The sequence below is a fragment of the Amborella trichopoda genome, chromosome 8 (assembly GCF_054954075.1).
Source record: "Amborella trichopoda isolate Santa Cruz 75 chromosome 8, AtrichopodaSantaCruz75HAP2 v2.0, whole genome shotgun sequence".
NCBI lineage: Eukaryota > Viridiplantae > Streptophyta > Magnoliopsida > Amborellales > Amborellaceae > Amborella > Amborella trichopoda.
The window spans coordinates 23,437,474-23,464,220 of record NC_142343.1 but is presented as its reverse complement, the minus strand read 5'-3'; the positions used below and the strand labels follow the sequence as shown (position 1 = coordinate 23,464,220).

General features: G+C 40.3%; 1 long non-coding RNA gene and 1 pseudogene across 1 annotated transcript; both read right to left on the bottom strand.

The window, feature by feature from the left end:
- LOC18433153 (uncharacterized) lies at window positions 1-1,013 on the bottom strand (annotated as a pseudogene).
- Window positions 1,014-4,600: 3,587 nt separating this feature from the next.
- On the bottom strand, window positions 4,601-5,229 carry LOC148780953 (uncharacterized). Its single transcript, XR_016060564.1, has 2 exons — window positions 5,178-5,229; window positions 4,601-4,989 (listed from the first exon to the last, which is right to left on the bottom strand). It is a non-coding gene; the product is annotated as an uncharacterized LOC148780953 (long non-coding RNA).
- Window positions 5,230-26,747: the final 21,518 nt, after the last annotated feature.

Below are 26,747 nucleotides of genomic sequence, written 5' to 3'. Positions count from 1 at the left end.
AATTAATAAATGGAAAACATGTTTAACAAGTACCGTCTTCATAAGAACCTTGGAGCGACATACAAAAGGAGCAAAATTGCAATGAATCCAAGCCCACCAAATCAACGCCTTTTGCTATGTCTCTTGCCCTTTCTTCGCCTATCATTAGAATCAGAGTCAGAATCAGAAGCGATCTGAATCTGAAGAATCGAAAGAGCTCATGTACTTTCGATGATGCCTTCTCTTCTTCCTCATCATCTCTTTCTTCCTCTTAGAACGCCAATGACCCTCAGAGTCAGACACCGAAGAACTGTAACTTGAACCTACATCAGATAATCAGAACCTGAACCATCCTCACTAGAAACCCCACTATCACTGGAAAAAATAGAGGCCTCATTCCTATCACTATCTAAATCATGCTTTCTCCTTGGTCTTCTTCGCTCTCTTTTTGCTCTTCCCATCACTATTTTCAGATTGACCCACTTTGGGGTTTGACCCATGTAAGGGATTGTCGGGATTGTCAAGTTCATATGAAACCAAGAGCCTCATTTTCGATTCAGGGTTTTTGAGTTGTTGGGTCCTTAAGGGATGTGATATAGATACACGCTCGTTCTTGCATTCATATGTCCATTGACCTGCTTGGAAGCACTTCTGGCATTGATAGGAGGAAGCCCCCAAAGAGATGGTGGCCTTAAGGTCCTTCCTATCTCCTAATTTCACGGACTTTTCAGTACTCATTAAGTACATTTATCTTTTTGCTTCTTTTCTCTCTTGCCATCGACTCGGGCCCTCCTCTTTTTGACCATACGCATTCAAATTCCTTGTAGCAGCTGCAGCTCGCTCAGCTTGAGCATGGCTGAGCGCTTTGGCAGTAGTCAATGTTGCTGCCTTGATACGGTCGGCAGCAGCCTGCGCCTTTTCCTCTTTCTTGCTTGACATTTTTCAAATCGTTTGAATTACTATGACTAATACGTGATCCGTATTGTATGTTTCCCTCTTAAATTCTTCTTTTCTTTAAAGCTGAAAAAGAACAATCTTCATTTAGGGCTTGAAATATAGATATAGCATTGTCAAACAATCAACATTTCAAAACATCGGCAAGGAAGGAATGATGGACACAATAAAATATAGAGTAGACTGGGCCCTATTTGATGGAAGATAAATCCAATTAGGCATGACACACACAATATAATATAGTGAGTAAAATATAATTAACAACAAATGGGAATCTTTCATATCAAATAAACCCTATTTCAAATATGAAAAGAGTAGAGCTTCAATTAGAACTAACTTTAAAACGTCAGTTGGCAATTAAATTTAGTCATGCATGAAGATGATATACACATTGACATGGAGTAGACACTAAAACCAAGTTAAACAATAAATCACAGAAAAAAGGTGGGATTTTTCTCAAGAAATCTAGTCTTCATACCGAAATGGATCCAAAGACAACAACAACAAGGGTCGAATTTTCCTAGAGAAACTTAATCTTCAAATCGAAATGAATCCAACAATAACAACAACAAGGGTGGGATATTCCTTGAGAAACCTAGTCTTCATATCAAAATGGATCCAACAACAACAACTACTACTAGTAGTATTTCCTCCATTTCTAACAAACCACAAACTAAATTCTAGTTTTGACCACAGGAAACAATTCCATATGATATGCTTTCTGCCTCTGAAACCTTAAACATGATGCCAATAAGACATGAAAATGAAGGGAAAAAATAGAAATACAAATAATTTTAAATGAATTGAAATATCAGAAGTCTTCATTCGAGAGAAAATAACCTTGTTCGGTCAGTTGGAACATGACCAATGTTTGATTTAACACATAATACAAGACATAACACTTGAACTATGTTTTATTTTGAGAAAAATGAAGAAACAGGTTGAAATATGCTACGGAACTTGAGCACCATCAATAAATGCAGCACAACATACAGGACTAGTGTACATCAAAGAAACAAATTTCAATTTAAATAAGGACTTCAAAAGTGCATTTACAAGCCTCTTTGGGGAAGTATCCTCCTTACAAATCACCAAGGGGAATGAGATTTTTCATTGTAGAGCAATGGCTGGTCCTAAGCCGGTTCAACTCTGCCGTGGCCAATCCCAGCCAGTCATGCCGGTCCCAAGCTCGGAGAAAGGAGGAGGGTTGTGTTAGGTTTGAAGCCAGCATAAACTTGCCAGAATCGTGGTACCAAGTTTACTAATACCCAACTCCCTAAAAGCAATCTCATTCTCTCAGCAAGTTAAAAGAGAAAATCCACAAGAAAAGACCGAGGGCTCACTTGGTTCATGCGTAACAATTTGCATATATAAAACAATCTTCATCTGTAAACAGTTCCCTATGCAAGAATTTTCCAATGCTTTTTTTTTTCCATGTTTGGTTCACATGTCTGGAATTTTCGTGTACCCAGTTTTTTATGTTTGTAAACCCAATCTGTAAACTATCTATCAGAATCTAGACTGATGCGTACTTTTAACCATTTTATTGCAATATAGATGATTTGATATCGATGTCTATCCAATTAAGATGATTTTTTAAAAACATTTAATCCAATATTATGTTTGAACAAAAATGAAAAGTTTAAATCATAAGTTTGGTTCACTTTATTAAACAATAATAATAATCGGGCATGATATAAGGTGTAAGCCATGACTATAGATGCATTGAAAAGAAAAAAAAATGTCTCCAAGCCTCTAACAACAATGGCAACCATTATTATTAAGAAGAATCATGCCAACTATGTTCAACATTCCTTTTCAAATATTACCAAAACAACCTACATAGGATGGGCCTCAACACCTCCCCCTCGAGAACAACAAAGATGAACTCGAACATACTGGATGAAATATAAACTTCCTCCTAATGTAAGCTATTAACAATATTCAAACTGGAACCTTCAATGTCAAAATCCCTTTTCAAATATCACCAAAGTAACCTACATAGGATGGGGCCCCAACATCTCCCTCAAGAACAAGGATGATCTTGAACATACTGGATGAAAGATATACTTCCTCCTGATGCAAGCTATTAACAATATTCAAAACGTAACCTACAATATCAAATTATATATCTAACAGCCCTCATCAGAGGGCTAATCAGTGCAACCACAAGATGGTTGCATTGAACTTTCTCCCAAGACTAATCGTAGATACTCATAACATATAGAATGTCTAAGCAACTAGTGACAAATAACAGGGAGAGTGTGAACGAAATCTGAAATGCAAGTTCATTAGTTTTTCCATTGGAGTACATGATATCAATCAAAAGAAAATATTGAAAGTGAAATTTCATGTAAGAATTAAATATGATAAGAAAAAAGAGAGCATTTTAAACACATCAAATTTTCAAACTTCAAACTTCAAATATTAAGAGTATTTTAAACTCTCTGCTGAGGCTTTCGCATCAAAATTCATCAAATTTTCAAACTTCAAAATTAATAAATTTTCTGAAATCCCTCAAATAAAAGAAATCAATCAAGGCTATAATTATCAGAAATCCCTCAAAAATAGAAAGACAGTAAACTAATTAGTTTACCACAGTTTGCTCCGTAGAAAATGTTGATCTCACTGATATTGCCAAAAATGATCAATTGTGCTAAAATTTCAAACGTGAAAGCTTTAAGGTCAAGTGACACAAATCGCTCTTTTCAGATTCTCAATATCTGAAAGTTTAAAGAATTTCGTATTTTCATAATCTGTTTCAATAATTTCGAATGTTCAACATCCAAAATATTTGATTTTAGAGTCCCCAACATTTCGGAATTTCAAAATCCTAAAATTCTTTGAAAAATAAAATTTTTGAATTTTGAAAATCTGAAAATTATAATTGTCATATTTTAAAAATCTAAAATTTCTATTTATTTATTTTAAAAATCAGGAAATTAAAAAAAAAAAATTGGGATTCTCATACCCCCAAATTCTCAGTTTAGTGTCGCAAAATTTTTGTATTTTGAAAACCCAATATTTACTTAAAATAAAAATTTTATATAATTTCACAATCCAAAAATTTAATTTTACACCTGAGGATCCTGGATTTGTTAAATTTCAGTTATTCAAAGTCCGAACACTTTTATGAGGGAAAAATACAACAAAAATCATGCCTCAACTAGCCTTCAAGATCCCAAAATCCACAATTTCAGATCTCGAAGATCCAAATTAATTTTTTCTATTTGGTAACATCCAAAAAATGTAATATTGAAAAACGAAATATAATGGTAAGAACAGGTATATGTGTAATAACAAAACGTCTTTGATAATTTTGCAATAATAGTAAAAATAAATGAATATATACGTTAATTCCTTTTTTAAAAAATTTGAGATTTACCTGAAAATTGAATATGTGGATTTCTAAAATCCAAAATTGAATTTTAATGACCTGAACTTTTTGAATTTTAAAAATTCGAAATTTATTTTAAAATTAAATTTTGGATTTTCAAAATTTTGATTTTTTTGCCTGATCATGTATTTTTTTTTGCTAGAGAAGAGAGCGAGAGTGCGACAGTGAGAGAAGAGAGAGCGGGAGCGAGAGAAAGGAGAGAGAGGGCAAAAGTAGGGCTATAATGCGAGAGAACAGAGAGAGCAAGAGTGGCAAGAGGAGAGAGCGATGTTTCACCGAGTTTCTATACGGGACTTAGAGAGAGAGAGGATATATGTCCAAATTACCTTTATGGTAACTAGAAGTCCAAGATCTTAGTCGAGTAAAGCTATGTATTGGTTCCAAGAAAGCTTCACCAAAGAATACGAACAAGAAGATACAAAACAGACAAAAGATTTTGCAGTCCTTTAGGAGTAGACTGTTAATATATTCCCTAGGGCAATATCAAGAAAAGTCATCTCAAACGATGAAGATATAAATCCCAAACCATTGATTTGTCTCGATGATCTTTGTTTTCAGATTTTTCTGCTGGACCAAGAGAACTATATAAATCTTTTTTGGCCATGTTGTTGCTTGATGCGATTTGAATGTCAATATCACCTCTAATATCTTCATAGCTGCTGGTTATTTGAATGAAGCAATAGCAGATGATTGAAATAAGGAACGATGTTAGGAGAAGCAGGTAAAAGTGATTGCTACAACGAAGAAGATATTTTAGAGAGAGAGAAAGAAAAAGAATAAGAAGTGAGAGAAAAAAAAGAAGATTTATGTGAGACAAAAGAGGAAGAATACAAGTTAGAAAAAGAACCTGAAAAATGCCTTCTTTTTTCTCTCTTTAGTCAAGAAGCGCCCAAAGATCTGGTTTAATCTTCGACCTTGGAGGGCTTTTTATCTGTTGTCTTATGAAAAAAGCGGGAGCCAACTAATAGAAATAATGTTGATTTTCAAATTTATGATATCTCACCACAAAGTTTTATTAAAGACTTTAAGTTTCAATCATTTAAAACTAGATCCCAAAATTTTAGATAGATAGATAAAGTAGGATTTTCTTGATGGAAATAATTATCACAATCACATACGTGGCTCATCTTGGAAGCGGGAACCCGAAAATTACGTTTAACGTAAGTTTTACAAAAGGAGAACCCACTAAAATTACCTTTATATCGGTTCTTTTAACATTATTTAGATTTTATTGCTAATTTCCCTATTCTTACATCTATACCCGTTATTACAATAATACCTAGCAATAGTTTTAAATGACTAAATTGCCTTTCTTTAGATTTTCAAAATACATTTCAAAACTTTCCAATGTTTTACCATCTTAAAATTTTCATTTTTTGATTTTAAAATTCCAAAAATGGCAAAGATAATTCAATTTCACGAAAATTTTATTTAACAAAAAAAGAGTGTCAAAACAATTTTTGCCCAAATTGATTTAAAAATTCAATTTTCATTTTTTAAAATTTTCAATTACAATTTTTAAATTTGAAAATTTATATGAAAATTGAATTTTTTGAATTTCATAATCTGAAAGTTGAATTTAGTGTCCCTGAAAGCTTTCGAGTGTCAAAAATTCCAAGTTTACCTCATAAGTTTTGGATTTTTAAAATCTTAAAATCACATTTTCCTACCAGATCATGTTATTTTGTTTAATTCGGATATTGAAGATCCTAAAATTTTTCACAAGGAAATATAATAAAATAGTCCCCACTCCCCTTCAAGATCAAAAAATCTACAATTTCATGTCTCGCTGGTCCGATTTTTTTTTATTGATTTCGGATCTTGAAGATAAGAAATGTTGGCACTTTCAAAACCACCAAAAAAATTGAATATAGATGTAATAGCAGTAAATTACAGGTATATTTGAAATAATGTGAAGTAAAATGTATATTAACCTTTTTCGTATCAGCAATGGTACCCACCAAGACCTCTAAGGTGGGAACCATTCACGACAATCACCATTCATTCATCTGATAGGGTGGTGATTACATTTATGCCCACCTTTTCCTTGTGGTCATGTGTTACAGTACATGTCGATGCATCAAAGTAAAGAAATTTTCTGATTCTAAATATAAACCAAGTCACATAAAAATCAACAAAGAAATGAGTAATTAAGACACCATAACAAGGAAACAAAGATCAAAATAATAAGAAAAGTAAGAACCACATTGTTTCGAGCATTCTCTCTAAAACATAATAAAAAATAAATAATTTGGACTTTTGCCACATGCTCCCAAACCACAATGATTATTTGCTATCTCTTTCACCAAAAAACGATGAAAACTCACCCTAATTAAAAAGATCAATAAAAAATTTATGAACATCTAAGAAGCAAGAAAAATAATGCCACTTCTTCGTCATCTACGGAAAGGCAAGAAAGCTCTAAGATGCAGCTGCTCCGGCTTTGAACAACGAACTTTGAGCTTCCATATGACCACCCAATGATTGGGAAGATTTGAAGCCCGATCTAGTTGGAGCTAGAATGATAAAGAGAGAAGGAGAGAGAGTGAGAGAGAGAGAGAGAGGGAGAGAAGAGAGGAGGGTGCTGTATTTTATTAGACAGAGGGCTTGGGAGATATCCCACTGTCTTGAGGATAAATGGGGATCTATTTAAATATCTATTTACAGCCTATGGAATTAGAACTAGCTGGAAGATCTATTAATTTCCAAGTTTTATTAGCCATTATGGTGGCCATTTCACTATTTATAACTTCTCTCCAAAGAATTGCATCTTGAGATGCTAAGGCTTCAGTTAGGGCCTGTTTGGTTATTTGGATTTAGATTTTAAGGAATCACTTTTCCTGGAAATTCTGGCCAATCGTGCTTAGTTCTCTTAGAAATGACATTTCTGTTGGAATTGAGATTTCTGTGGGATTCTTTAATGCTCTTTTTTAGCTTACATTTTTTAAATCTCATTTCTTGCAAACTAGGTGGAATTGACATTTCATAGAATTAACCATTTGTGGTTGAAGAACAAAAAAAATATCAAAATTTTAGACAGGAAAACTATATCGAATTTTAGAGAGAGAATGTACGTGAAATTTTTTAGAAAGAAAAATTATACGAATTTTCTACAAAGAGAAACTATCTCAAATTTTTAGAGAGTTAAAATTTTCTCAAATTTAAAGTTTTACAGAGACCATATTAAAATTTTAGAGAGAGAAACTAACACAAATCTTAAGTTTTAGAGAGAGAAAGTGATGCAGTCATGCCCCTGCGTGATTGGGCCAGGAAGGGTCGTAGAACCCCAGACAAAAAGAAAGGGGCAATGATGTAGTAAGGGGGATTATTAGGGTTGTTTTAATTTTTATTATTTGGATAAGAATAAGAAGTGCGCAGGGATAATTAGGAGGATAAGAGTTTATATTGTGTTTATCTTGTATCGATCGGGTTTGTAAGTTTGGGACGTAAATAGGATAAGGCTAAAATTATGGGAGTTTTATCTTTATCACAAAAGGAAGGCTTTGAATAAAACATGGGAGGCTTTGCTTTGATACAAACGTGGCTATCTATTAGCATGTGAAGTTAAGAGAGACAAAATAGGGATGAGAAAAAATATGGAAGAGAGAAAAAAAAGGGAGTGGGTGGAGGTATTTTTTCTCTTTTGCTTATATTATCTTTTAGTCTATTTAAAGGGATGTTTCCCTTCATTGTAAAGCAATCTATGAATTGAATAAAAATTGGTCTCGTGAAAGAGATTGTTTTGGGGGTAGATTCCCTTGTACACCTTTGAGAGAGGGTATTTTCTCTCAAACTTCCTTCTTTCTATTGTCAATTTTCTGATTTTATTCTCTCCCAGCATCAATTGGTATCAGAGCGGGTTCTGATGGCTTCACAAGAGACACCCCTTGATGGATTAAAGGAATTTACTAGATTAGTTCAAGCCGCAAGGAAGAGGGTAGACCAATTCATGCATGTAGCTAAGAAAGTAGATGAGCTTACGCAAAAATTTGGGCAGCTACAGGAGGGAAGGAATCCGGAGATTGGCATTGGAACTCAAGGCAACAGAGATGAAAGATGTATGCATCTTGTTCCTAACCAACCACGGGTGGCCCTAGTTAATAACGAATTCAATCAACGAATTCTTCAGTTGTTGGAAAGAGAAAGAGACCTTGGAATAAAAATTGATATTCCAGAGTTCCATGGTCGTTTGCATACAGATGATTTTCTTGATTGGCTAAGTAAAGTAGAGAAAGTGTTTGAGTATAAAGTTATTGCAGATCACAAAAAAAGTAAAATTAGTAGCACAAAATTTTCTGGCCATGCATTAGTTTGGTGGGATGATTTGCAACAGGATCATCTTCAACAGGGCAAGGAAAAAATTAATTCGTGGGAAAAGATGAAGACGGAGATGCGTCGAAAATTTTTACCAATAAATTGTGCTCGAACTTTGTACCAAAGATGTCAAAACCTCAAGCAAGGTGAAAAGTCAATAAGTGACTATACTTAAGAGTTCTATACTTTGAAGTCTAGGGAAAATTTACAAGAGCATGAAGATAAAAAAATAAATATTTACTTGAATGGGCTAAATCAAGGCATTCAGAATGAATTGGCCATCAAAGATGTCTATGAGATGTCTGATGCCTATAATTTGGCCCTCAAAGCAAAGGAAATAGTCAATCAGGGCCCTGGGAGAAACAACTCAGTGACAAGGGGCTCTACTTCAATACAGGGGAAGCATGCTTTATCCTTTAGGAGACCACCTATAGGGCTAGGAAATCAAAACTCTCAAAATTTTCCAACTGGGCCAAACCCTAATATGGGGAGAGGTGATGTTGGGAAAGAGTTGGGAGCACATAAGACATTTCGCGATAATACATAAGTAATGTGTTTCAAGTGCCAATAGCCTGGACATATGGCATTCAATTGCCCCTCACGTCAACCCCCTGTCAAAGTTAATTTTGCTGAAGGAAATTATGAAGAAGAAGTCGATGGATACACTTATGAACGCCAAGGTAATATTGGGATGAGTGAGTCTTATGAAGGGACTGAGTCTTTCAAAGGTGAGGTTGAGGAGTTGTATGGAGATGAAGAGGGTGAAGCCTTAATTGTTCAGCGAACTATGCTATCAACCCCAAGACTTAGCGAGGATGAGAAATGGCTTTGACACAATATATTTCGAACGATTTGCACATCAGGAGGCAAGGTGTGCACAATACTAATTGATGGTGGGAGCAGTGAAAACATTGTATATAAAGAGATGGTGGATAAACTTCAATTGAAGGAACATAAGCACCCACACCTCTATCACATTCAGTGGTTTAAAAAAGGAGGTGAGGTACCAGTTCTTACTTATTGTTTAATCTCTTTTTCCATTGGTACTAATTATAAAGATAAAGTGTGGTGTGATATAGCACCTTTGGATGCATGCCACACATTACTTGGTAGACCATGGCTTTATGATCATGATATGGTGCATAAAATCATGAAGCTGTCTTTTTACCTATGGAGCTTTCATCCTTTGCTTCGCTGATCCATGAAGAGTCCTCTGGATTCTTGGCAGGCTTCCATCTTGGAGGGTCTTGATGTTTTTCAAGGTTCGTCGAAATGACTTTTATTTTCCATTCATGTCACCCTCCTACATGTTTCTGAGTTGGTTCTGTTGAGAACCTGCAGGGTTTAGGAGGAGTCTTCATCCTCAGAGTCTGCTTGTACGGTATTATTGAAACTTGCAAGTACTTGTTTGTACTTGAGTGTTTTGCATCGAAAGCTCCTTCTTGGAGTTTTTTTTTATCATTATTTTTTATACCCATGATGCCTTTTCAAGTTTTCAACACGTCCATGTTTTTTGTTTTGTTTATTTTTTTTATTATTTTTCTTTGTGATGCCTTTTACAGTTTTCACCTTGGTTTTTAGCCCATTACGGGTAGTATTTTCTGAGAAACATTGCATTAATGGGGTCATTAAGTTCGTACCCCTCTCGATTTTTTATTTGATAAGAATTGCCTGCATGCACCTGGGTAACCACAAATGGCCCCTCCCAATTAGGTTTGAACTTGCCTAAAGGGTGTGGATTTGCATGATTATTTTCTTGCGTACCATGTCCCCTTCTTTGAACTGTCAAGGAACAACGTTCCTTTGGTACGCCCTCTCTATTCTACACTGATAAGCAATGATATTTTGTATTTCTCATAGTCATTTTTCATCCAAAGCAACCAAGGCAGTGATTCGGGCTTCGATCTTTGTTCCTCATCTGCATGTTTGTGAATAAGCACTCGGAGAGACGGTATCTCAACCTCGATCGGTAGCACTGATTCCATACTATGCACCAACGTGTATGGGGCATGCTAGTAGAAGTCTTCTCAGTTGTCCGGTAGGCCCATAGGGCATCATTTAGCTTTTTGTGCCAATGTCTCCCGCCTTCTATTATTTTGTCAATTATTCTGAGAAGTCCTTTGTTTATGGCTTCGACGTGTCCGTTTCCTTGAGGGTAGTAAGGTGTGGAGAATTTATTTGTTATCCCAAACTTTTTGCACACCTAAGTGACCTTTTCATTTTTTAGATTGGATCCATTGTTAGCGATGATTGACTCAAGACCACCGAATCTGAATACGATATTGTTCTTTATGAAACGGGCAACAAGTTAGCCTTAAATTTTAACAAATGACGCGACCTCTACCCATTTGGTGAAGCATTCTGTAGTTGTTAATATCAAACAGTTTTGTTTGAGGCTTCTGGTGATATCATTCCATTGATATCAAGATCCCACTTGGCGAAGAGCCATACGGGCGGCGTTGAGTTGAGTGATACAGACAGTACATGGATGAGGTCTCCATAGAGTTGACATTTGGGACACCTCTTAATGAACTTCCAACAGTCTTCAGCCATGGTGGTCCAGTACTATCCTCAGTACCTAATTTTCTGGGCTAAGGTGGCTGCCTCAAAATGACCTCCTTCATTGTATAATTCAATCAATACTTGGTCAATTTTTGGGTGATCGAGACACCGTAGAAAGATGCCATCAAAGGACTTTTTGAGCAAGAGATCTCCTCTTACGAAGAATATCATAGAAAACCTTCGAAGGGCTTCTTTATCCTTTTTAGTGGCTCCTTCGATGTATAACCCATCTTTTAGCAGGGACAAAATATCGTGGAACCATGGTTTTTCATTGACTAGCGCATTTGAAACCATGGAAGATACTTCGCCATCATTCTCATTCTCTTGCTCTATTTCTTTTTCGATCCTTGGCGGGGAAGGGTCATGTTTATTCTTGTTGTAGAATGGGAGCATGGTGATATTTGGGGAAATATCGGCTATTGAGAGCGAACCGATTATTTTCCCTAGTCACATGCTGGAAGGTGATTTTGTTAAAATATGGGATCATCTTTTCCACCTTTTCTTCATAAGTTTAAAGGGTTTATTCTTTCACCCTCCAAATCCCTTGAACTTGGTTTATGACGAGTAAGAAGTCACCAATTACTCGTATTTGCTGGATGTTCATTCCCATTGCATTCTCAAGCCCGGCTATGAAGGCTTCATATTCAGCAATGGTATTGGTACATGGGAAATTCAACCTAATGGTTGTTGGCATTAAAATCTTCTCAAGTGAGCATAGTATGACTCCTATAACTAACCCGTATTCGTTCTTGTCACCATCGAAGTATATCTCCCAAATCGAGTGTTATACAGAAATATTGTCTGGCAATGCGTGTTCAGCTAAGTGGTCTGCAATGGCTTGTTCTTTGACCGATTTTGAGTGACCTACTCAATCTCGAATTCGCTCAATAGCATTCTCCACTTCGCCAAACGTCTGTTGAGGACTGTCCTCTCCAATAGGTACATGAGTAAGTAAACTTTTTATATGAGCTTGACTGAATGAGATAAGACATAATGTCTTAATTTCTACATGGCCCACACAAGTGTTAAGCAGTGTTTCTCCACATCCTTGTATCTTGTCTTATAGTCGACCATGGTTTTGCTGATATAGTATATTTGTCCTAACATTGCCTCTGTGGGCTTGTCTTTCACTGACATGTAAAAGAACATAGGTTTTTCTGGACTAGGAGGTCTAAGGATGGGAGGATTTGTGAGGTACTCCTTGATTTGATCGAACGGTTATTGGCATTCATTTTCCCATATGAATGGGGTGTCCTTCTTAAGGAGTCTATTGAATGGTGCACACTTATCCGCCAGTTGTGAAATGAAACGTCTTATGGCTTGTACGCGACCTTGAAGCCCATGGATTTCTCTGATGTTCCTGAGAGGAGGCGTTTCAATGATGGCTTGTATTTTGGACGGGTCCACCTCAATGCCTCTTTGGCTTATCATAAAGCCTAATAATTTGCCACTCCAAAGGTACATTTTTGTGGATTGAGTTAGAGTTGATGTTTCCGGAGTCTTTCGAAAATGGTTCTGAGGTTTATGAGATGATCAAACCTGGTCTTTGACTTGACCAGGCTATCCTCAATATAGTCTTCCATAATGGTATGCATTATATTCTGGAAGATGCTAGTCATTGCCCGTTGATAAGTTGCTCCTGCATTTTTTAGACTGAAGGGCTTGACTTTGTAACAGTAGGTTCCCCATTGTGTTATGAATGATGTCTTGGTTTGGTCTTCTTCTGCCATGAGGATTTGGTTGTAACCTGAGAAGTCGTCTATGAATGACCACATCTCGTGACCTGCAGTGTTGTAGATCAAGGCATCTATGTTTGGTAATGGAAAATCGTCTTTGGGACATGCCTTATTGAGGTCTTTGTAATCGACACACACTCGGATCCTCCCATCTTCTTAGGTACGACCATTATGTTAGCCAACCATTCTGAATAATCGATGAGAGTGATGAACCTCGCCTTGAGAAGTTTGTCGATTTCTTCTTTGATTTTGAGCTCGAGGTGGGTCTTTTGATGTCGGAGTTTCTGCCTTATAGGCTTCGACCCTTCGTTGAATATTAGGTGATGTTGCACCAATATGGAATCTAGCCCTGGCATATCCTCCTATGACCAGGCGAAGACATCACGATATTCCTTGAGAAAGGAAATCACATTTCCTGCTCCTCATAAGATAAGGAGGTTCCAATCTTAGTTAACCTTGGGTCCTTCTCAATTCCTAGGTTTACGTCAATCGTCTCTTCGATGATAGCCGTTGGGTCACCATCGAACCTCTTCTTGAATTGCTCAATATGGGAAGTAAGGTCCTCGGCTTGTGAGATTTCTTCAAACTCTTGACTCTCTTGATCATCATCTTGGTTGTCTTATTCATCATCTTTGGTATTATGCACCATTATTGGGCTATCTTGAGTGAGCGCCAATTTTTAAAATTCGTTTTCATTATTATCAGGTTTATTATGTTTTGAATTTTCACCGGATTTTGAAATATTGGAAAAGTTGTCCCTTGTGGGACTCGCGAGAGAAATGTTGGGGACTTGATTCGCAGGGTGGTTAGATGGCCACCCCACGCCTATCCAGTTTTTGGCTCCGAGACTTGAAGGTGTCGCTAGTATGATTCCAGCAATTCTCTTGATAAAGGAATGATCGACCAATCCCATTCCTAGGTTGGCGTTGGTTGATGAGCACCCTTGGCTATGTTAGAGCCAACTATGCACATGTCCTTGAGATCCAGGTCAGCAAATAGGTCTTCAATTCCTAGTCCTTGTGTGTGCTGAGATGTGGAAGAGGGAATTGGGGATTCGAGGATCACTTTCGAACGTTTCGGAGGGTGGGCATCGAGAGGATCGAGGCTTTGAATGCCATCTGATATGAAGCATGGAGGACTTGAAGGCTTTATCCGGCTTTGAAATAGGGTGAGAGTACGCCTGAGCCCTCTTCGATCTCATTTTCCAGTTTTGGCTTCCGGTGATGCAGAAATAGCTTCCTTTACACCTTGCGGTTGGCTTCCCAAACCATAGTCAGGTTGGAATCCTTGGGAGAAGAGCATGTGCTAGGCTTCGAGGGACCCGAACCTGTTTCAATGTTGGCAATGGATAATCTCCTCCATCGATGCAGAAGTTTGGAAAATTTGAGGAATGTCACTAGCCTCTAGGCTTAAAGTGGAACAATTAGCTTGCTCAAAGGAAGGCAGCAGAATTTCCCCGAGCTCGACCCCTACGGCTTGCTTTTTACTATGTGTGTTAGCATTAAGAAAAGAAGGGGGTTCAGTGCATACCGTCGCGACACCATTTTTTGTTGGAAATTTTAGGCATTGATGGAGTGTGGAGGGGACCACAAGGTTTTCATGGAGCCATGGTCTCCCTAGCAGCATGTTGAATGAAGGTTTTATGTCTAAGACATAAAACTTTATCACCTGGGTAGTAGGACTGATCTTGAGTGCGTGAGGCAATATTCCTTCACCTTGCCTCTTGGTCCCGTCGTATGCGGCGATAGTTAGTTGGCATGGCTCGAAGTCATCCAGATTTTTTCCTATCTGCCTCATCGTTTTCATAGGGCATATATTCAAGGATGCCCCATTATCAACTAACGTTCTCCTTATCTCATACCCATTCATGAAAATAGTGATGTGAAGAGGCTGAACGTAAAAGCGATTGACATTAGCCGGGATGTCATCGTCCGTGAATATGATTGGAGTTGGCGCCATTAGTTGGTTGGTCATCCCGCACAACTCATCTGGTTGTGTGTTGCTCAGGATGTGGGTCTTAGCAAGAACCTTTTCAATTTGCGCTCTATAGGGTCAACCTTAGTGAGAGTAAAGGGAGACCTCATGGTGTTGGTCCCTTGTTTGGAAGATGATCCCTTTTCATCCACTTTGACCATGTCAATCTCAAGGGCATCATCTTCGTCATACTGGTCCCCCTTAAGAAGATCATCAGAGTTGGGGGATGAAGAGTTCCTCTAAGAAGACTCAAAAGATCTTCTTCAAATTTTTAGAGATGATGATCACAAGAAAATATGAATTGGCTGGGATCATCTTCTTCGTCTCCATTTTCAATCATGTGAATGATGACATCCTCCTTTGAGTTACTCGGAGCTCCCATCTCTTCGATTGTTGTTGCCATATTTTTGGGAGAGGGTTTGTGAAGATACCCATCTTTTGATTAGTCCTTCAATAGGTTGATTTCCAGGTCCGACAGTGATGTCACCCCTATTAATCAACCCTTGAATCACCGGCTTCAAGTAGAAACAGTTTTGGGTATCATGAGCGTAGTTTCTAGGCCACTTGCGCCATCTATTCTTATTCTTAACCTAAAATGGTAGTTCACATGGTGGGGAGAGTTGAACCATGTTTTTCTTCAAGAGTAACTCCAACACTTCTTCTAATGGGTCTTTGAGAGAAGTGAAGTTGTCCTCTCGCCATCAATTGTTATTTTGAGCGTTAGCTCTAAGCCGACCCCTTCGATTTTGATTCCTATTGTTATGTTGGGTGGCTGAACTTTGAGCCGATCCCTTAACGACAAGTTGTTTACCTGATCTGAAGCTTTCCCCTTGTCGTTGCTCTTATTTTTATTCTGAAGAGTCGTGATGGGTTTGTTATCGGGCCTAGTACTGAGGGGTGTCCCTCCCACCTTTTCATGTGGCACCACCCACTCGATCATGGAGTAGAAAGAGTGGGGGATAAGTCCCTGGTTAAAGAAGGTCTTGTATTCAGGAGCTGGATTTTCTATGGCCATGGGGATTTTAGCTGGGTCCGTAGGTGGACATTCGATGACCCGCATCGCCGCCTCGCAGAATCGACCGATAAAATCCTCGAAGGATTCTCCTAGGTTTTGTTTAGTTGCACTGAGCTTGCCCAGGGAAAGATATCTTGGTGTTGACCCACGGTAATGAGAGACAAACTGGTTGAACATTTCGTCTGAAGTTATGTGTGGTTGAGTGGTCATTATTCTTCGATTCTAGTTTAAAGACTCACCGATCAAAGTTTGTGAAAACAGGGCCTTCAACTGGTTAGGCCTGTCTTGCAAATCTCGGACGGAGAGGAGGTACTCGTTGACGTTAATATCTAGGTGATTCTTCCCCGTTGAATTTGTTTTTAAACTCTGGGATGACAAACCCAGGGGGAACGTCTTCCATGCCTCCAAGGGTCTCATGAACATAGGCCTTTGGGGGTAGGATTTCATGCACAACCATCCCTACAAGCATATCTTCTATCTTGGGTATTTGGCATGAGAGTAGGCCCACTGGTCAGTGGGTTCCCAAGCATAGACTGATGAGTTGAGACTTGGGGTAGATCTTGTCCTGCTTGGGTCTGTGATGGATGAGTCGCGGTTACCGGGATAGTTTGATACATTTGTTCCTGAGGGGCATACTGACCCATAGGTGTTGCCACCGGTTGCGGAAATGGCACATTTTGTTGCACCGGGTGAACTAAAAGGGCCAATTGAAGAATCGGCTGGCTCGGTTGTGTTAGAGGTTGGTCTATACAGCTAATTAGGTTTGGGTTAGACTCGTGAGCGAGGGCATGAACAGTGTAACCTAAGTCAACAAGACTTTTAAGGGCAGCTTGAATTCCTATCTCGCCTAAGGGTTGGTCTAGATTGACGCCTTTGCTGCGTACAATGTTCATGACTTCGTGGGCTATACTACGGTGGCTCGAGGTTGGATTGGATCTCCTAGACATAGGTGGGTCTTGGTTCTGAGACTCCTGCATCTTGGGGTTATCTTAGTTTGAGTTGTGGGAATTAGCGTTAGATGTCGCATGAACTTCTTCCCTCACACGGCTCCTGCTTTGGTCGCCTAAGGTTAGACGGCTCTTACTGTGGGTGCGTAAGGTTCCCTGTAGGACAATTCCCTGTCAGACCCCCTGGCTGTTCATTGTTTTTTGGGCGGAGCCAACTTTTCAGAGCATACCGAGCTCAGGCTTAGGAGTGGATCCCTAGGACTCAGCTTCTAATTGAAGACCTGGACGATGGATAATGGATTGGCTCGAGTTCTGTCCGTAATCCCAAGGGATTGCGGCATACTGATGCCTAGGTTTGAGGAGGTTCGGTAGAATTAGCCGTAGAGGGGTCATCATAATCACCTTGGGTAACCGACATGATGACTTTCTTTGGCCGGGTTCTAGAGTCTAGGCTTAGATAAGAACTAAACTCGATGACCTAGGGTGACTCAGCCTGATTCTAAGGCTAATTCTAGCCCGGAATCTAGACTTGCTAAACTCAATGGGTTTTGGTTCAGACCCTAAACTAGGGTAAGCCTAATAATCTATCTCTAGACGAAACTCTAAGCTTAGACCTATGCTTGAACTTAGACTAAGATCTAGACTAAATGGGTGAGAGCCTCGGCTCGGATCAAGAGTAGGTCTAGGTTCGGACCTGGGTGTCAACCTAGTTCGGACATGGGCTAGGCTGGTTATAAGCCTGAACTTAGACCTCAGAGAGTTTCAATGATCAGACCAGCTGTGGACCTGGCATGGATCAAAGATGAGCCAAGAACGATCCTTCGGCTTGGACCAAGAGGGGACCTATGATCGGACCTGGGTGTGAACCTGGTTCGGACCTGGGATAGGCTGGGTAAAAGCTCGAACTTGGACCCAAAGTTTAGCTTGGACCAAAGGCAGGTCCGGGACGGAGATCTAAGAAATCTAAGATTAACCAATCAGAAATAAGCAAAAAAGCACATGAAAATGTTTGACATAGTAAAGTACTATAGGTAGGCTTAGCTTGAGAGTACTACCAGAATGCGGCTAGGTTGATATCGGTCCCTGCATAGGTCTTGGCCTCCTGTTATAGGATTTTGCCAGGTCCTTCTATATGCGGAGTTGCTTTGAGGCAAAGGATTACGGAGGGGCACTCATAATTAAAGTTACGTGAATATCAACCGCCTCGACTCTCAAAGCTGGGTTCCCCTCATGCCGTTACGGCGGATTTTGGGGGTTTTCAAAAATTTGTTTTCTGGGATTCCTGGTTGGTGTGTGCTAGTGTGCGTAAAGAAGCACGCAAATGAAAAATAAAGTCAAGCACACAAGCACACAATAAGAAAGAAAACAAGTGAGCTCTCGATGCTAATCACGCCTAGCGATGTGCGCTTTGAGGCGAAACTCACTCGTGGTACAATATAGATGGAGGGGTGAGGAACCCCTAGGAACACAATCCATGCTAAGTCGCGCGTGGCCCAGGTCGAGGGTGACTTGAACGTGACACAGTTCAGGAGGGTGCAAGTAGCCCTCAATGTATATTTATCCTTTTTTACTTTTTTTAAAGAACATTTTTTTCTTTTTTTTAACTTTAATGAAATAAACTTAGACTAAGCATGGTGAAAGCCGGGAAAAATGGTTTAAGCCAAAATTAATAAACTAAAAAAAAAAGAAAAAGTCAGGAGCAGGACAGACATATCTGAAGCAAAATACTTTTTTTATATTTTTTAAAAAATTTACTTTAAGCTAAAAATTGGTGAACAATCACAACAAAGGCTCTGAAATAGGCTTGTGGGGTCCCAGAATGTTTCTGGGACCTCTGTGAAAGGGGGGCATAGATTGTGTCGCCCGGGCGGCATGGACGAGCGGCACAGACCGTGTCGCTCAGACGACATGGGTCGTGTCACACCTGTAGGTTTGGCAGCATGGGTCGTGTTGCCCAAGAAACGAATTTTTTATTTTTATTTTTATCTTGTTGATCTTGATGAAATAAGGCTACTGAAACTTGCAGAAGCAAAAAAATCGGACTTCTTTATGAAATAAAATTAAAACAAAGTGAAATAGAGGAACAACAGATAGAACAGACTTGTATCAAGAAAAATATTTTTTGGTATTTTTCAAAATTTTATTTTGCTCCAAACGTTTTTGAACAGTCACAAGAAAGACCCATGACCCAACCTACAAATTTTAAAAAATTTATGAATTGGGCGACGGGGGGAACCTTAGAGCGTGTCACCCTAGACCTCGGCGGCATGGTCCGTGTTGCCTAGGCCGCACACCTATTGTCACTCAAAATATTGTTTTATTTATTTATTTTTGTCATCTGTTTTTATTGGAGAAACACAAATAAATTTTTTTTTTTATGAAAAGAAATGAAGCGACAACAGATCAAGCATAAAAATATGTTTTTGTACTTTTAAATATTTTATTTTGACCAAAATCTTTGAGAAACGTCACAAAATGGTACCTAGAACATGCCTGCAAAGTTTCAAAAGATTCTGAGATTTTCAAAATTTTGATGCACGGATCACACTCGATTTGCCCCACGGTGAGCGCGAAATTGTTTATAACGCATAATCGAGCAATATAACAATGTAGATCTATCATATCTAAAACTTTGAAATGATAAAAATAAATGAAAAAGAAATGGTATATAAAGTGGGAACAATCGAATTCACATTTGAGATCAGATCTTCCAAGAAACAAGCAGATCTGCTCTCAGATCTATGGCGGAGCAAGCTTGATCCGAAGCATTTCGAAATGCAATTTTCAATCAAAATGAATCAAATCCAGATCAAAATAAAATAAATAAAATAAAAGAAAAGAAGAAATGAAGGAGAAGAAAATACAGAACAAGGACAGATGGCCTAGGCTTCCCTAGCCTTCAAGGGCTCGCCCGTATCAGAGCAGGTTCCTTTTTCCCTTGTGGTCCGATGCCGATCAGCAAGTCTCTGGTAGTAGTAGGGTGGCTGTGCCCTATAAATGATATAGATATAGGGTTGTTATGCCCTAGGTCTAGGTTTACTCATGTTTAAGATGAGGCTTAGGGTTTTCTCAGGGAAGGTCACTCTACTCTCCTAGGGTTTGTCTTCCAATTTAAAGTTTCTAGAAGTCTCATCCCTCCACAACCCTCTCTTTTTTTATCCTTTTATGGTCACCCAAAGTGAGTCTAAATGAGGGATTTGTTGAGGCAAAGTTATCATGTAACCAACAAATCCCTTGGTCAAACCAATCTTTTACATTTTAAAATTTGGATTTGACCGATTCGAATAGCACCACATAGCCTAACCACCCAAAAGATGACCAAAAAAACATGAAAAATGATAAAAACACGTTTGGGGAAAAACTTGTCTGGGTTGTGTCGCCGGGGCAGCATGAGTCATGTTGCCCATGGCTAGGCGGCACGAGTCGTGTCACCTAGGTGGCACGCCCCATGTCGCACAAATAAAAAATTCTCCAAATTGAAAATTTTCTTTTCAGATGTGTTCCTTAGGCTCTTGTGAAGACCAAAAAAAATTTGGGTCAAAACGGATGTTTTTGGTAAAATAGGGCACTTGTAGAATGACTTGGGCGACACGCTGTGTGTCGCCTGGTCCAAGCATCCTTTGTGGATTTTCATTTGAACTTGGGAAGCGGAGTCGTAGAGATGGTATTCACTAACTTCCTTCTATTTGGGGCTCTTTTACCCATGACCTTTCGGCCATGTCCACCCTTTTCATCCATTTTTACTCACGATGCCCTTATGGGTTTTCATTGTGCCCGGTTATTATTCATGGAACTCTTTTACTCATGGTTTCGTGACCATGCCCATCCATCATTTCTACTCATGACTTTCCCTTTATTGATCATTTTTTTCATGAAGGCGTGTTTATGGTCATGCCCACGGGACCTGTGCGAAGCCTTGTAATGTCATGCGGTTAGGACGTTCACTATAGTTTAGAGTCATACAGCTGGACCACAATGGGGAAGGATAATAGTCTGTAGGGGCCATGAAGTGAGTATGGTAGTGGTTTAGCTCATTGTTGAGGAGATGGCACAAGGCTACTCGGAAAGATGGATGATGTATGAAATGAAGATGGAAAGAGGTGACCCACTAGCTTATGACATGTATAGGTGGCGCCATTTTGTGACCGTGGGTGAGACTCACTGGGGAGTGATGTAGGATGATGAAATGAATGGACTCACTTGAGAGATAAAAATAGTGGTGTGCGTATGTGGGGGCGAGTTTATGGTCATGCCTCCTGGACCTGTGCAAAGTAGTTTATTGTCATGCGGCCAGGACACATACTCTGGTTTTAGGGTTATAGAGCTTGGACCATGGTTCTGCACTTTAGAGTCATACAATAGGAACGTGCAGTTTAAGGTCATGAAACTAGACCTTCGCTACAGTTTAAGATCATATAGTTTTAACGGTGGTTATGCAGTTTAGAGTCAGGCAATGAGGACCGTGCAGTTTATGATCGTGCAACTAGACCTCCACTACAGTTTAAGGTCATATACTATGGACCATGGTTATGCAGTTTAGAGTCATGCAACTAGGACCGTGCAGTTTAAGGACGTGAAACTAGACCTCCGCTACAGTTTAAGGTCATATAGTTTGGATCATAGTTATGCAGTTTAGAGTCATGCAACTATGACCGTGCAGTTTAAGGTCGTGCAACTAGACCTCCGCTATAGTTTAAGATCATATAGTTTGAACCATGCAGTTTAGGGTCGAGCATCTAGACCAAGTCTGTGCAGTTTAAGGTCATGCAGCACAGACCATAGTTATGCAGTTTAGAGTCATACAACTAGGACTGTGCAGTTTAAGGTCGTGTAGCTAGACCTCCGCTATAGTTGAAGGTCATATGGTTATGCAGTTTAGAGTCATGCAATAAGGATCTTGTAGTTTAAGGTCATGCAATGGGACCTTTGTTATCGTTTAAGGTCATATAGTTTGGACCATGGTTATGCAGTTTAGAGTCATGCAACTAGGACCGTACAGTTTAAGGTTGTGCAACTAGAACTTCGCCACATTTTAAAGTCATATAATTTGGACCATGCAGTTTAGGGTCGTGCATTAAGACCAAGGCTATGTCGTTTATGGTTATGCAGCACGGACCATGGTTTGGGTCACCATGTAGGTGAGACTCCATAAAGAATAGGTCTGTGTATGACAATCTGACTCCCTGAGGATAAAGTGCTATCTCTCCACAATCTCTCATCTTTATCTCCCTTTCTCTCTCATCTTTATCATCTCTATCTCTCTTTCTCTCTCTTCTTCTCATCTTTATCTCTCTCCTTGCTCTCCTTTTAAACATAGCCGGTGATGCTAGTGCCGGTTGTGTCTTCCTTCTTCTCTTCCTCTAAACACAATCGGCAAAGCCTAGCATCGACTGCATCTTCTCTTTCTTCTTTGACTAGCACAGCCGGTGATACTTAGCATCGATTGTATCTTCTCTCTCCTCTTTTTTTAAAACACAGTTGGCAAAGCCTAATGTCGACTATGTCCTTTCTCTCTCTTCCCTGACTAGCACAGCCGACGATGCCTAGCACCGATTGTGTCTTCTCTCTCCTCTTTTCTTAAGACACAACTGACGAAGCCTAGTGCCAACTGTGTCCATTCTCTCTTAATTGATTAGCACAGCCGGTAATGCCCAATGCCGATTGTGTCTTCCCTCTCCTCACTTCTTAAATACAACCGATGAAGCCTAGTGCTGACTGTGTCTGTCTCTCTCTACTCTTTGCAACCCAGCCGACAATGTCTAGCGTTGACTGTAACTTTTCTTCTCATCCTCTTCCAACACAGTCGGCGATGCTTGGCATCGACCGTGTCTTTCACCTTATTTTCTTTCTCTTGCTCTCTTTCTTTCCGTTCTCTTTCTTATTCTCTTACTTCTTACTCTCTCTTTATGATTTTAATTCTTTTTATTATCCTTTCTTTTGATTAAGAAGGGTTGAGATTAGCCTCTTATAGTAGTCCTGTCGTCTAACCGTAATGTTCTTGTGTCAGAATTACTGCACCTGCTTTATCACCATGATAGACTAACCATCGGGTCTAGCTAGTCAGTATCGGTATTGACATCTAGTAGTAATCCTATTGAGCTGGTCTGAGTTATTGAGCCCGTTTTACTACCACGTCAGGCCAATTACCCACCAGCTTAGTCTGTGTGTTGATCTCCCTGCTTGCTCAAATTCTTCTTTCCCCCAATATTTCTTCTTTCGTTCTTTACGTCTTCTTTTTTAATGTGCACACCTGTGTACGTTCACCCAAAAGGCCAGCTGAGGTCCACTAACCCAACTATCTTATAATCTTTGCCATATATGTGTGATTGCAAAAAATAGGAGAATACAAGCCAAGGGACGTGATTCCAAACCAGTTTTATTACTAGGGGCATTCTTCATGATCTAAGAGGATGCCCACGTGAACCAACCCGAGTAAGTCCCGAACCCACCTTAAATTGCTCTATCAATGTTTGGTAATACTTGCTCTTGTTCTCAAACGAGGTTCCCGAGAGAGCGATTTCAAAAGTCTCGGGTGTCCCCTGAAACCTGAGACGCGTGCCACTCGATCATCCAGATCCGGAGGGCGAGATCAAGGCACCTAACCAGTGACCCTAGATGCTAGAAGGTCTTCCTCTAGGGCTTCCTCAGTCTCAAGAGTTGCTTCTTGCTGGCAATTAGAAGTAGTGGGGAAAGCTTTGTCTTAAGGGGATGACATCATGACCTCGGAGAGGTGGCAAGGTATACTTGGGTAGATAGGTTTCAAAGGGAGGATATTGCCTTGTCTTTCCACTTCTTTGAACATGTCCGTGATCATTCACCCCAGATCTTCAACATCATCATGAGACGAGGGTCCTGTCTCTCTCACAAGCTTCCAATCATCATCCTATGAATTTTCTGGTGCTCGAAGGTCTGTGAAATAGCAATTAGCATTAGTATAATGAGTCTTGGCTATAGGGAACTGTCTTTTATCAGCATAGACCATGTGTTGTCTTTCATCTCGGCTGTACTTAAAGCATTGGTGGAGTGTGGAAGGAACCACCCCCTGATCATGAAGCCAAGGGCTGCCGAGGTGGATGTTGTAAGATGTATTGGTGTCGATTAAATGAAACTGAGCGTAATCATTTAGGTCGCCGAAATTTCCCAGCTAGCTTTTCTCTTCATTAGTTGAACCCTCGTACAATTATGTGGGTAGGAGTGAGGTCATCAAATCCCAATCCCAATCGAGTGAGGATCCTTCTTGAGATTAGGTTGACTGCTGACCCTCCATCCAGCATGATCCTATTGATAGGGAAGGTGTGTAGTTCAGCATTCACGAAGAGGGGGTGATTGTGAAATTTGCCTCCCAACTGAAGGTCATCTTCGGAAAAAGAGGTTGTCAAGCACCCACTCAGGACGACTGAGACAACCTCAATAGGCTCTACTTTAGTCTCGTATACCTCTAGTTTAGAAAGAGCTTGCACCAGGGCCATATGATAGTCTCTAGATAGCAGAAGGGCATCATAAATACTTGGAAGGACTGGAAGCTTTCTTAAGTGCCCACTTACATCATATTTTACTTTATCCTTATTAGTCTTTTGGGTTCTTGATCCGATCACTGATGTAGGTGCTAGGGGAGGCTTAGGAACAGGTTTTTGTTGTTTTTTGGTTTGTAACACTGGCTGAGTTTGTTGTTCAGCCGGTGCAGTCTAGGTTGATGGGAATGTAATAGGGTTTTTATTAGGGATGTAGAGGTTTGAGGTTGAGGCCTAGGGGAAAGTGAAGGAGTAGGAAACATGAGGACCTTGAACTTTTGAGGTGTGGGATGTCGCTTCTTCCCCGATCTCAGGTACATTTGCCCCATGATGGATGGTACTTTCAAGATTTGCACCATCTAGGAGGCCTCTATGGAAGAGGAGCTTGAGGATGGCTCGGTTTTGGCATGGGGAGCCAGGGTGTCAGCGACTGTCGAGAATCCAACTGGCTGGGCCAGCTTCTTTCTTAGGTGCTTCCACTGCGACCTGCTAAGCCTAGTACCTCCAAGCTCTTTGTTTAGAGCATCGAAGTCTGGGCGCTGTCGAGCTGTACCTACAGAAGAAATAGAAGAGGAGGGAGGAGAAGAAGAGTTAGAATGATCTGGGTAGCTTTTTATGTCGTCATAGGAATTGGACGTGTGCAGGGGGTATTTTTGGTCTTTCCCCAGCTTTGACCGTTGTAGGATGCTTTTATCATCATCACCCATATTTGATGACTCCCAAGTCGTTGATAACTCAGGGATGTCTGTCAATTTTGACGACAAGATAAGGTGAGCTGCACCCGGGATGAAGTCCTGTAAGGTTGGCAATGGAGGAAAGGCCTAAGGAATTCTTCCTCAACTGGTGGCTGAGGGATGTGGTTCCTTCAGCGGGCCGATCTGGGTGCTCGTCTTCTTCTAAATCCCTAAGGAAGTGTTAGGTCCACCCTATAGAGCTGATGAGTATTCCGAGCTTGGTGGACTGCATCACGCTTCAGGGAATGAGCTTACTTCGACCACGGTAAACTTTTAAGGGCTGAGAAGTCAAGGGCTCTGAAGGGTCCGGTGTATGCTCATAAGGGACATGTGGCGGGATTTACTCTTGGACGAAAGTGACGGCTTGAAAGCGCTTATAGAGAATGGCGCAAATGATGTGGCCTTCCTATACCATCTGAGTGACTATAGCTTCAAACCCAGTGCAGTCTTTTAGCTCGTGGCCCCATACTTGGTGATTTGGGCACCAGAGATTTTCCGTTCCGTAGGTAAGGTGCTTAGGCTGCCTGGCGGGTTTGGGAGTGACGAGACCCTATTGGAGCATTGCCTCAAAGAGGGCCTACAGAGGGTCTACCTCGGCCCTTCCTGGGGCTTATGTCGGGAGATCCTCTTGCACTGGTGGGGGAGGGACTTGAGGGTGCTTCTGGGTTAGCATGGACTTCCCGGCATTGCTTCATGTTCTCTAACACGAGCACATGGAAGCCAGTGCATTCGCTCAGGTCATGGCCTCGTATCAGGTGATACTCGCACTAGAGGTTATCAGTTCCTTGAGGCAGGAACTTGGGCTACCTTGTCTGCTTTGGAGTGATGTGTCCATCTTCGAGCATTATGAAAAATAGTGCACGAATGATAGAGGGTGCCCCATCATCTTCTTGGATGGTCACTATGTGAAACCCTCAGTTTCCCTGAATGCCTTCTTTAACTCTTTGAGCTTTATCTGACCCTTGTTAATAAGGGCTTCGATAGTGTCTTTGAGCTTATAGCAGTCCAGAGTGGGTTGGCTTACTTTCATACGATAGACGCAATACCTCTCGTGTGTCTCCTGTCCAGCTTGTTCTTTAGTGTTGACCTCTAACACCTGGATCATGTTTTGTTGTAGTAATAGTCGAAGCAATGAAGGAACCCACTCCTTATGGAAGGGGTACACCTTATTCTGGAGCAGGATCTAAAAGTCATTTCGATTAATATTTTTAGGAAGCAGAACCTTATTGTAGGATTGTTGCATGCCCCCGGCCTGAGAGGTCTAGGGTTTGAGGGGCAGCATTCTTAGTGTCAGTCACAGTGATAGCCGCACTTATTACCGCTTTTTGCTTATTGCCCAGACTGTTGGAACGCGAGCCGACGGGTTGCTGATGAGATCCGCCATGGTGCTTGAACAGACCCTCAATACAAACTGCTTTAGAGATAAGCTCTGACATTGAGGGTGGATTGGGGGCCTCAACATGTCGAGCAATCTCGGGAAGCATATTTCGTATGCAGGTCTGGACAGCTTCCGTTTCGGTCATGGTAGTGACTTGAAAGGTTGCCAACTCTCTCCATCGAGCAATGAACTTGTCAACTTGCTCACCAACGGTTTTGAGTCAGAGCAAGGAGCTCGATGGTTTCC